Source organism: Medicago truncatula, chromosome 2, assembly GCF_003473485.1.
Source record: "Medicago truncatula cultivar Jemalong A17 chromosome 2, MtrunA17r5.0-ANR, whole genome shotgun sequence".
Lineage (NCBI taxonomy): Eukaryota > Viridiplantae > Streptophyta > Magnoliopsida > Fabales > Fabaceae > Medicago > Medicago truncatula.
Genome location: NC_053043.1, coordinates 39,963,567 through 39,976,715, shown reverse-complemented (window position 1 = coordinate 39,976,715; position 13,149 = coordinate 39,963,567). Strand labels below are relative to the sequence as shown.

Below are 13,149 nucleotides of genomic sequence, written 5' to 3'. Positions count from 1 at the left end.
CGGAGGAGGTAAATTGACTAACGTTGTAAAATTTCAGAGGGGTAATTGAAGTTTTGTTAATTTCAGGAAGGTAATTGATGAAACTTACAATTTCAGGGGGAAATTGACTATTTACTCAGTAATAAATTGTTACATTGTTGGTGTTTTTTTCACCTAAATTATCTGTCTCATTCATTATCCCACGTAAATTATGTAGTGACATGCATCCATCCTTGTAAGAAATGAAGAATTCAACATATATTTTAGGGTTAATAGACTTTTACCTCTGTAATATAGGTTATTTTAGGTTTTTTCCTTGTAAATTTTTTTTGTCAGATTCCGTCCTTGTAAATATTTTTTGTTTTGAAATAACCCCTAGGTCAGTTGACTGTGCATTTTCACTGACTGAGTCACCGTTTTCTGATGACGTGACGCGCTGATCGTATAATTTTTATTATTTTTTATTGTGTACACATGACATTTGTGATTTTTTTTTTAAATAATTTAAAAAATCTATAAAAAATAAATAAAAATAAAAAATAATGAAAACAAATGCTGAAAGAATAAAAAAATCTGAAAAAATACCGGAAAAATTAATAAAAATGATTAAAAAAATTAGGTAAAATTAAAATAATGAAAAAATTCTAGAAAAATTAATGAAAAAAAATCTGGAAAAGATTAATATATATATATCGAAATTGTCGAAAAAATTTTAAAAAAAATCTGAATTAAGTTCCTGAAATATTTTAAATTCCTGAATTCTTCCTTTTTTTATAAAAATTCTAATAAAAAATAACACTTCTTATAAAAATTTCATGCACTTAAACTATTTCGAATTTTTTTAAATAATATGACAATATATTTCGAAATTTTAAAAAAAAAATTCAATTTTTTTTTCAGGAACTTAATTAAGTTTTTTTTATAATTTTTTCGAAAATTTCGATACATATTAATTTTTCCAGAGTTTTTTTATTTTTCCGGTATTTTTTCAGATTTTTTTCATTTTTATAAATTTTTCTAATTTTTTTTATTTTTTAAGAATTTTTTTATTTTTAAAATAAATCACAAATGCCACGTGTGTACAATAAAAAATAATTATACAGTCAGCGCACCACGTCATCATAAAAGGTGACTCAGCGTGCCACATCAGCGAAAATACACTGTCAGCTGGTTTAGGGGGTATTCCAAAACAAAAAATATTTACAAGGACGAAATCTGATAAAAAAATTTTACAGGGGGAAAATTAAAAGTGACCTATATTACAGGAGGATAAAGACCTATTAACCCTATATTTTATAATTTTTGTCAAGAAAAAACATATATTTTATAATTTAATCTTAGTAAGATAATCATTATAAAGAATTTAAGAATTGTCACTCCCTATGAGAAGATTGTTTTATTCAAAACCCTTTTAAAGTTGGCATCTTGTGGGATTTTTTATTTTTATTTTTTATACCTAAACTAATGATGCATAAGTGTGATAAGTTTTGTATTAGACAATCGTTTGTTTTTAACGTTTGGGCCCGCCTTGCGTAAGTCCGCCAAAAACGGGATGAGACGGGTCATGTCAATTTAGGCGGTCGGGTTAAAAATCCAACCCCTCCCCGCTTAGTGGTGGGCTGAGGGTTGGCGGGCCGACCCATCAAACAAAGAAAAAGTTTTTAATGATTTTTTTGACAATTTTGTTGTTATAAAAAAAATATTGTTTTTATCCAAAAAAAAATATATAATTGACATCAAATAATTATTTGGTGAAAACAAACTTATGAGACAAATTTGAGTTTATGATGGATTATTGGGTCGCTTCCCTTTAAATTTTATTTGATCAGTTGAACAAAAAAAATTAAAATAGTAAGTAGACGAGTTGGCGGGCCCACCACCCCGTGCTTACCCCGCTTCATTTTTTTAACAAGTTAAGCATGACGATCCAACTAGAGGGAAATAGTTCAAAACTTTGGCTTAGTCGGTCAAAAATAACGGGCTAAACGAACCGATCTACGTAGGGATGGCAATGGGTACCCAATGGGTAGGGTACTACAATGTCCGTCCCCATACCCGCATTTATAAAAAATATCCGTACCCGTGCCCGTACCCTCGTGGGCAACAACTTTAGTCCCCTTCCCCATACCCTATGGGTACTTAGGTACCCATACCCGCACCCATTACCCGCACTTTAACTATGGAAAAACAAAAAAAAACATCACAAATGAAATAAAACTACGATCCCAATTTTTTAAAATTAACTCATAAAATAATATGAACCGTGGTATTTAGTCAAATAGAAAACATCCGAAATATTCCTAAAAAATTATACACCGGCATGATGGAGTTGATATTGTATTAAGTAGTTGTTTGGTTTAAGTTTAGGTTTAGGCTTAAATAGCTAATAAATAAATTAATTAATGATACATAAAAAATAAATAAATAATTTATGATATTATATAAATATGTATATGCGGGTATGCGGGTCTGGGCAGTATAGTACCCTTACCCGTGCCCATACCCATTTAATTTTGTGGGTATTACCCGTACCCGTGCCCAGACCCATAAAAGCGGGGTTTTACCCTACCCATTGTGGGTATTTTTTGCGGGTATCCATTGGGTCTGGGTCCAATTGCCATCCCTAGATCTACGCGAGTTGGATCCGTTTGCAAACCCCTAATCATATCTCATTTAATTTAATGATGAAATCTAGTTATCAAAAGATAAAAATTAATTTTTCAAAAAAGAAAATTATAAAAATTAACTTGTGTATAATTTAAGACTTGTTTAACTTTTTTTTGAGCAAAGACTTGTCTTTTTTTGGTAGTGGTCAGAGTTTGAACTCTGAACCTTGCATATTTTATGCATTGTTCTAACCAACTGAGCAAAGACTTGTTTAACTTATGCACCATATATTTACCACTTTTTCATAGAATAGTTGGCCAAAATACAAGCTTTCACATAAAATACAAATCGTTTTCGCTTTTTGGTAGGTTGGTTCTCTTTTCAAAAGCATGGTTCCAAAATAGGGAGGAATCTATGTAAATATAAATGGGGTTAGATACTTCCACTATAAACTAATTTATTTTGTTCTAAGTTGTTGAAATATTTTTAAACTTTATTTTAGGGAAGAAACTTGTTAATTAGGTCCATAATCATCATACAATGAGTATTACATAAATAGAATGAACTATAGCAGACATTTGGAAAGAATCGAAGCCAAAAAGGTAGGATAAAATTTTGGTCACCAAAGGTTCCTCCTTTGGAGACGAACTTAATTTAAACTTTATTTTAGGAAAGAAACTTGTTAATTAGGTCCATAATCATCATACAATGAGTATTACATAAATAGAATGAACTATAGCAGACATTTAGCAAGAATCCAAGCCAAAAAGGTAGGATAAAATTTTGGTCACCAGAAGTTCCTCCTTTGGAGACGAACTTAATTTAAAAATTATTTTAGGGAAGAAACTTGTTATTTAGGTCCATAATCATCATAGAATTAGTATTACATAAATAGAATGAACTATAGCAAGCATTTGGCAAGAATCAAAGCCAAAAAGTTAGGATAAAATTTTGGTCACCAAAGGTTCCTCCTTTGGAGACGAACTTAATTTGTACTTTATTTTAGAGAAAAAACTTGTTAATTGGGTCCATAATCATCAAACAATGAGTATTACATAAATAGAATGAACTATAGCAGACATTTGACAAGAATCCAAGTCAAAAAGGTATCATAAAATTTTGGTCACCAAAGTTAGATCTTCAGTCCCATAATAATATGATTAGATAAATTATTTGGGAAGAATTAAATACGAATGGGTACGGAAGATAAATTGTTGAATTATAATTGGATCGTTTTTTTTAATAGATATAATTGGATCACTTATGTAATAAACTAATATACTGTATTTGTTAATATTGAAAATAAAAAGAATAAAAAAATACAATGATTTTACAACATAAAGAACCGATTTGGGATTTGCCTACCCGTTAATTTGTGACTTTGAAGTATGTTCCTCTTAAGATTTTAGGATGTGTTTTTCTTAGCATCAATTTCGACGAGCTAAGTTCAAAGATGGTTATGCTCTAATTTTAAATGTAGTCCATAGTGAAATTGGAATCTTCTAACTTCTGAGTAGTCCACTTCTAAGCTGTCCACTTCTAAGTTGGATATTAAGTTAAAAAAAAATGTCAAATGCATCTAAAGGTCTTTTAAGTTTTTCGTTTTTCCCAAAGTGGTCCTTTAAGTTTTAAAAGCCCCAAACAAATTCTTTATGTTTCAAAAGTCCCAACCAAATCCTTTTAGTTTTTGAATCGTTTCAAACAAGTCATTTTAGAGGATGATGGTGAAGATTCAAATGATAGCAACAAAGAGTATTATCCACCATTTGTCATGCCTAAAAAAATGACTAATTTTAAGTGGGTGTTAGGAGCCAGATTTGGTACCAAAGATGAGTTCAAGGAAGCAATTACCAACTATGTTATCTACAATAAGACTTGTTTGAAACGATTCAAAAACTAGAATGACTTGTTTGATTAATATTTAAATTTGAATTTGTCTTTTTGAATTTGTCTTTTTGAAACATGTATAAGTTTGATTTTATAATCTCAAAAAGACAAATATTTAGCTCTAAACTTATATGACGGTCTTATATGAAATTTGAATTTGTCTTTTTGAGATTTTGATTTCAATTTTATATGAACATGTATAGTATGCGATAATATTTAAGAACTAAATTAATCAAAATCTCGGGATTTTTTCCATGATACAAAATATGCAAATAAGAAGTGTTAAAATTGAAAACTTGTGTGGAGTCTACACCAAGTTGCATTCCAAATTTTAATTTTGCTATGGTAAAAGCTTTCAAGTATTAACTTGTTTCAAAAATCATGTGAAGTTATTAAGAGAGATTAATTGGGTTTAAAAGAATGGACTAGACTCCAATAGTATGATGAAGTTAGTTCAAATCTCGACTACAAGAGATGTTTACGTTTAGAGCTAAGGTAAAAAAATCATGGGATGCATGTCTTTAAATTGTTTCATAGGTAAAAAAACAAATATGGATTTTTTTAGTCACCAAAAGGTCACATTAACGTATTTATGAATTATGATGTCAGTAGTCATTGGATCGAGATCACATGATATATATTTCAAACAAATGTTTTTTCCTTTCAAAAACTAAAATAATATCTTAAAATGTGCTCTGTCTCATTTAGATCCAAGGATAGTTGACGTCGCGAATGCATAAATGCGTCCTTTTAATGACCACATGTGATCCATATTAAAAATAAGGAGAATGTTAACCATTGCCCTTGAGACATTGAATAAGAGGATAAAAATAAAAATATCGCATTGGAAAATGGTGAAAAGTAATAAATTTAACATTTTAAAAGTCAAAATATTGTTGAAACCAATGCAAATATGTTACTTCGACTTCCTTAACCATTGTCACGAGGACAATGGTTAGCAAAACCCTAAAAATAATAACAACAATAATCTGCCATATGCATTAACTAATTAAGTAACTGGGTTATTAATTATAGGAAAATGATGAAATTGTGAGTTTCAATCATTTATTAGAGTAACAGGGGAGTTGCACGTATAAAGATGATTTAGAGTTAACAGGGGAGTTGTATGAAGGACTGAAGGTACTAGCTAGCTATACATGACTCATCACACATGAGTATTTTCCAGCAACTATAGAATATAGTTTACGTGTATTAAATGCTATAGCATTTTTAAGTAACCTCACCACATGGCCTCGTCCTCGCAGGCCAACAATATCTCTGTTTGGCATCTTCAACCTTTTATAATGTCTCATTCATATTTCTTATTTTTGATACAATCAGTCTTCACATATTTTTGTTGTCTCTTGGTAAGTTGGTAGCAAACTAACCTAATTGATTTGGTTTGACGGTGTTAACTTAAAATATTAGAGCGTGCTCCTTTTCAAAACATTTGTAAACACTCAAACATTCAAGTGAGTGATTCATTAAAGTGTGGTTTTAGGGTTTAGAGAATGTGCACATTAACGTAAGTCACAAGTTAGCATTTAAAAGAAGACAACTAGGATTTATGGATAGAAACCCTAATTGGACAGTTGTCCTCAAAGACAACTATTGACATATCATGATGTAATCACCTTCACACGATCTTCGTTGTGTTTTCAAACTCATGACTTGGGTGTGCTCTAGGATGTATCTATAGGATAGTCTGAACTAGATCATTATCATAATAAATGTGCTTTCTTGTTTGATAAGGTTTGGTCCAATCTAAAACGGTGATTAAAATTTAAAATTTTAATTTAACACGTTGTGAGAGTGTATCTCTTCCCACCGCATCAATTCCCTTGATTTTATTCATTCATTTTAATCTTTACAAAAGCTTAAAATAAAACACACAAGTTGGGGAATCCATATTATTTTTAAAAATCTATCGTGCAAACCAGAACGAACTTTGACATTGAAGTATTGTCCGTGAATGAAGGTGCTGATTTTCCCCCTCACTTTATGGTTCAACATTCTTAATTTCTTTATTAATACTTTAGTTTAAGATTAATTAATTTAACAACCTTCGATGAAATCTCTAGGTGTTGTGTGATGTCCTCAACTCCCAAGTCAACTATCAGTGCTGTCGTTCTTGTTCCTCATATCACGGAAGCTGTCACCCTCATCATTTTTCTCTTTGCAATAAATCCAAGTTCAATACGAGAAAATACACATAATCATGATGACATTCTAATTCAATGATTACAATTAAGCAATGACATTTCACCCAAAATAAATAAAAAAGCACTACAAGATAATACTCATAGAAGAACCTTTCAAAAAATAGTCATGGATGCTCTTACTAACTAAAGTGACATGTGTGGTGATGTTTTTTTTCTTTTTTCAAATGAGAAAAGTTAATATGTTAATTATTAGTTAGTTTTTGGACTTAAACCCTGAATCATCAACTCATTAACAAATAACAATGCTACATGAGTATTACAATTGCTTGCTTTTAGAGAAGAATATACTATTATTGATCTCCTTATAAAAAAAATTGTATCATTTTGATTCATAATTCTTAACGGTCCCTAAAATTATAAATCACAAACTTTTATGGATGTTTTTGTGTTGCACCTTTAAATAATAGAAGAAATAAAATGATTTTTTTAAGAGGCTATTTATTTTAATTATTTTTCCCAAAAAAATAATTAATTTTTTTTATATGTCATTAAAGTTTACTAAAAATATTTAATATCAACTTTAGATCAACGATATCATTTATTTTAATTATTTTTCCCCTGAAAAATATTTAAAAATAAAAAATTTAATATTTCATTAAAGTTTACTAAAAATATTTAATATCAGTTTAGATCAACGATATACAAGTATACAGTTTTGCTTAAAAAAAAGTATACAGTTTTATATAATGAACGATAATATAATTTGTGTTTTTTGTGTCAAAAATGATTGCTTAGATTTCAATCAAAATATAATTTGTGTTTTTTGTATCAAAAAAATGATTGCTTAGATTTCAAGCAAAATAACAAAGGGCGACTCCGTAAGTAGAAAACTATATATATAATTTGAAATTGAAACAGAATTTACGGCTAACTGACCTCTTATTATAAGTCCAACCTTACGGCTAGGGCAGCTTCATTCAAGGTAAATTTTTCGTACGATTTAGTATACGAACGATCCTTGGATATTGTTTTTGTTTGTTTGTTTTCTGCTTTCTCTTTTCGACTATGATAATAAACTCACAAGCACGGATACAAACATTGACCTTGTCACACCAACAATAATTTGAGAAAACTATATAATTTAATGCAATCATATGTGTTGGTATCGTGTCAGTGTCTAGACACCTATGACATGTTTACGTGCTTCATAGAATAAATAATGATTCGGGTTAAGTGTCTGATTAATTCATATTGTGAATCGTTTTTGAATCCCTAGTTTTTATATGTTATCACAAGGCATTTTCCATCGTTTGTGTTTTTAGTGTGTTTATCATTCATTTTTTTGTTAATTTTATTTGATTTGATGCATATAATAATATAACATACTAATAGGAAAAGCAGAATGTTGTTTTACATGTTTGTTTTTGGTTTATGGTTTAGGGTTTATGGTTTATTTTCATGCCAAATTTATGCTGTATTTTATTGTTGAATGAATACTGAGATTTATTTATTTTACTCATGTCTTGTTGTTTTCTTTGTTGAATTGGCAGATCTTTTTGCAATTTCAAGTTTAAGGAAGGACTAATAATGGGTAAGCCAACGCCAAAGTTTCATATTAACATTGTGGTTATTGGTCATGTTGACTCTGGGAAGTCAACCACAACCGGTCATTTGCTCCACAAGCTTGGATGTATTGACAAGCATGTCATTGACAGTCTTGAGGAAGAAGCTGCTCAGATCGACAAGTGTTCATTCAAGTATGCTAATTGGGTTCTTGACAAGCTCGAGGCTGAGCGTGAAAGAGGTATCTCCATTGACGTTTCTATGCGTAATTTTGAGACAAACCAGTACCGGTACACTGTCATTGATGCCCCTGGACACAGGGATTATATTAAGAACATGATTAATGGGACATCCTATGCTGATTGCGCTCTTCTTATCGTTGATTCCTCTCCTGGTGGTTTTGAAGTTGGTTTTTCTAAGCATGGTCAGACCCGTGAACATGCCCTTCTCGCCTGCACTCTTGGTGTGCCTCAAATGATCTGCTGCATCAACAAGGTATTTCTATTTATATTTTCAGCCCCTTTAAACTTGTATTTCAATTTTTTTTAATAATCCATTTATTTAAGTACCTAATTATCATCTATCTCTTACAGATGGATGCCGCTAACTGCTGCATGTTTAGGTTTCAAGAAATTCAGAGCAAACTTCATTGCTTTTTGGAAAAGCTTGGCTATAACCTAGACAAAGTTCCATTTGTTCCCATCTCTGGTTTTGAGGGAGATAACTTGATTGAGCGCTCTACTAATCTTGACTGGTACAAGGGTCCCACCCTTCTTGAAGCTCTTGACCGTATCTAATTGCCTCTGTCTGCGAGGCTATTTCTCAATCCTCTCCGAATACCACTTCATGGTGTCTACAAAGATTGGAGGAATCGGAAATGTGCATGTAGGACGTGTTGTGACTGGTCACTTGAAACCTGGAATGGCGGTGACTTTTGCCCCAACTGGGCTGCAAGATGTAGTCGAGTCTGTGCAGATGGATGGTGAAGCTGTCCCTATCGCCTTTCCCGGTGACTTTGTGGGATTAGATTGCAAGAATGTTGCTGCTGGTGATCTCAAGCCGGGCTATGTTGCCTCAGACTCCATCGATCACCCAGCCACGGAAGCCGCTCACTTTACATCTCAAGTTATCATCACAAATGACCCTGGCCTGATTAGAAAAGGCTTTACACCTATTCTTGACTGCCACACCTCCCACGTTGCTGTCATGTTTGTTGAGCTTATTGCCAAGGTTGACTGGTTTTATGGTAAGGAAATTGAGAAGGAGCCTGAATTCTTGAAGAGTGGTGATGCTGCTGCTATTAAGATGATTCCCACCAAGCCTATGGTGGTAGAGGATTTCGCTTATTATCCTCCACTCGGCCGTTTTGTTGCGAGAGACAGGCGTCAAACTGTGGCTTTTGGCGTCATCGCGTCTGTGGAGAGGAAGATCACTGAGTCAGCATTGATGAATGGAATCGTGCAGGATGATGATATGGATGTATTTGTGGAAAAACAACATCAGAAGAGGAAGACCTTTGATTCTGCTGTTTAGGATTAGTTATGCTGATTAGTATAATAGAATTTTTAAATTTGAATTTCAGTATTGCTAGGAACAGATTTTACCTATTAAGTAGGATTAATTGTTGGGAAGACCTTTGAATTTCTCTCTAGGAGTTCTGTGTGATGTCCTCAACTCCCAAGTTGGATTTTGATTTTACTATAAATGAAGTTCAATACGAGAAAATACACATAAAGTGACATGATAGCATCTAATCTAATGATTATAATTAAGCAATGGCATTTCACCCAAAACAAAAAGTAAATACAAGCTATTCATATATGCTCTTACCAGACACAGTGCAGGTGGTGATGATAAAATCACGTAACTGAAAAACTGTGAACAAGGCCTTTCAAAGACAACAAACAACATATATCCACACATTTTATGTATTTTACGCCACAACCCCAATGCAGAACCATGGTTTTTTGATGTTTTTACTCAATGTAGTTCAATGTCAATTACTTTTTAAGAACCCTTCAATTATCATAGCAAAGGGTATTGATTATAGAAAATTTTGTCGAGAGAGGTAAATAAAATTTGACAAACAATTGTTTCAGCCAACATTCGAACTCGTATATTTATGAGGGTTTATTCTTAACTGAAGTTAGATAAGGATGAAAATAGATCAGACCAGATTAGGCTTTGCGAGACTCAAGTATGGTATGGTAAAAAAACGAGGGGTTGGATAGCTGAACTGATTTGAGATAAGATATAAGGATTTAGAGGTCATGAGTTTAAACCCGGACGAATGAGTAAATATTAATCTAACAATTAATTATAAAATTTGTCATTAAAAGAAAAGAATATGGTATGGTAAAAGAAATTCAAGGCCTAGGCTTGACATGTAGTATACCCATAGAGCTTATTTTTAGGCCCCGAGTCTAATATTAGTGAATGAAATGCCAGCTAGAGACTTCAAAGTAGGAAAAGGTCTTAGACAATGACATCCATTATCCCCGTTCCTCTTACTAGAGAAGTTGAAGGCTTAACAAGTTTAACTCGTGGAGCGGTTCAGTTTGGCGCTTTGAACTATGTATACATTAGTGCCCAAGTTCTCCTTAGGCTTGCCACTGTTTTCACTATCCTCTCATCTGACGGAGGCAATGTAAAATAGATTTCAACTTGCTAAACTAGTATGAAAAAAAAAACCATATGGAAACACCATAAATGATTATTTAAGAAAGCAAATCATCCAAACTTTAATAAAAACCATATGGAAGCACCATAAATGATTATTTAAGAAAGCAAATCATCCAAACTTTAATTGGCTTGATGATTATTTAAGAAAGCTTCCTTCCTCTTATATGAGTGGACTTGGAATCCTCGAGAATGTCTAAATAGAAGATGAACGTGGCTGTTTTTTTAATCTACTAAGGGAGTTGGGTTTGGTTCGGCTCCTTGAAGCTGTTGCTGCAGGTGTTTTTTGGCTGGTCCGGTTTTAAGGGGGGTTTTTTGTATAGCTTCTGTTTTGGTGATTGGCTTTGTCCGCGCCTCCCTTGTAACTGTGTGCTTTTTTTCTACTTGTTCTTTGCTTCTGCTGTGTTTTGTAACAGAAGGCAGGACTGATAGCTAATATCTACCCTCCCCAAGAAAACAAGGAACTCCCCTCTGAAGATGGTATTGGACCGCTTGACATTCAATTTTTCCTATAATTCTAAGGAAGTTCCATTTCATCAATTATGACACTCATTCTTCCTATAATTTGTTACTCTCTATTTTGTCAATGGGTGTGGGATCATATTTATTATTTTTATCAAAGGAAGTTCCATTTCATTAATTTTTGGCACAAACTTCCTACCATGTAATTAGACTCAACAAAAACTTCTTCATTATCCAGTCGTATAACTCATCTAATCAACGAGTTCGATTTTAAATAAAAAAGTAAATGAGATGACATCATCGTATATATCAGTTCTTCATGAGAAAGTAGTTATCCAGTCAAGAGCATATGAATTGGAATCTATAAAGTTTCATGCTAAGATACTACAGCAGGCTGCAAAGGAGAGAACCAAAAAATTGTACAAGATATAAAGCTAGAATCGCTCGCATTAAGTGTCATTTAGTCAAACCAAAAACTGCATAACATGCTTAGGTATCTAATCTTAGTCTATATGCATTCCATTTTTGCTCAGCCTAACATTATGATCAGACCAAGTATTGTGAACCCTCCCAGAAGTGTCTTGGTGACACTCTGACCAAAATGGCTTAATTTTAAAGAAATAGTTGTTTGAAATGTGGCATGTTTGAAACTATTAGCTACGTACCCCTTCTTCCAAACTGTTGAAGTATATGAATATATGTTTTTATTAGTCACATAGATATGTTCGTACATGTTGGAATTTTTGTAGAATAAAATCCATTTGACTACGCTACTTTCGAAAATCAGAAACTTTAAGCAATAGGTTCTTGTCGAGTAAGATATTTGCAGAGTTCACTTCACGGTGAATAACCGCTTTGGCATAGCCGACGTGAAGGCAACAAACTCCAGTCAAGAGCAATGCACTCGCTACCCCGACACTCACACTAGTTATCACACCAACCTTACTATAACTTGAACCATAAGTAACTTCTTTGCAAGACCAAAGAAAACAGACAAACAATTGAGCAATGATATTTTGACATCTATTTAAGGACAACTTTGGTGACAACTTTATTTTTCTGTCTTCTTATTGGTCAAAAACAATGGAGAGAGAAAAATGAAGAGAGAGAATAAGAATATCATGTGAGTATGAGAGAGAAAGTTGTCAAAAAATTGTTAGAAAAAGATTGTACAAATATCATTTCTCAACAAATTATTACATGTCCATCAGTTATTTTCTTCTTATTTCCATAAACTCTCAAGGACAACTTATGAAAATTGCTGATATAAAAATAATTTAACTTTATTTTATCTTTTGTTAAAGATAGTTTATACATGAGCATTTATGCTATGAACATTTAATTAAACTATTTATCTAAATACGATCTAAACCAGATGAAAAGTCATCACTCAAACATTTAGTTTTGGAATATTAAGGTTGAAGAATATAAAATAAAATAAAAAGGATTAAACATTATATATGTATGACAATAGATCCCTACTGCAACCAAGAGGTAACATTTCTCCTTTTTACTTTTGAATTTCTTTTGTAACTTAATTGCGTTCAATAAATTTTAATTAATTGTGTTCAATAAAATTTAATCATATAAATATCGAACGTCGATCGTGTTTGAGTTTTAAATTTAATTTCTAATTAATTTTTTTTCTCCTTTTTACTTTTGAATTTCTTTTGTGACTCAATCGTGTTCTATAAGTTTTAATCACAATAGATGCATAAAATTTTATTTGTAGTCATGATAAAAAGAAATTGGTAGGATTGAGTTCGTATAAAGTTTTGGCTAAATTACTAATAATCGGTAAAATAGTTGG

General features: G+C 32.0%; 1 pseudogene; it reads left to right on the top strand.

Moving 5' to 3' along the window:
- The first annotated feature begins 7,573 nt into the window (after positions 1–7,573).
- Positions 7,574–9,937, top strand: LOC25487400 (elongation factor 1-alpha-like; annotated as a pseudogene).
- Positions 9,938–13,149: the final 3,212 nt, after the last annotated feature.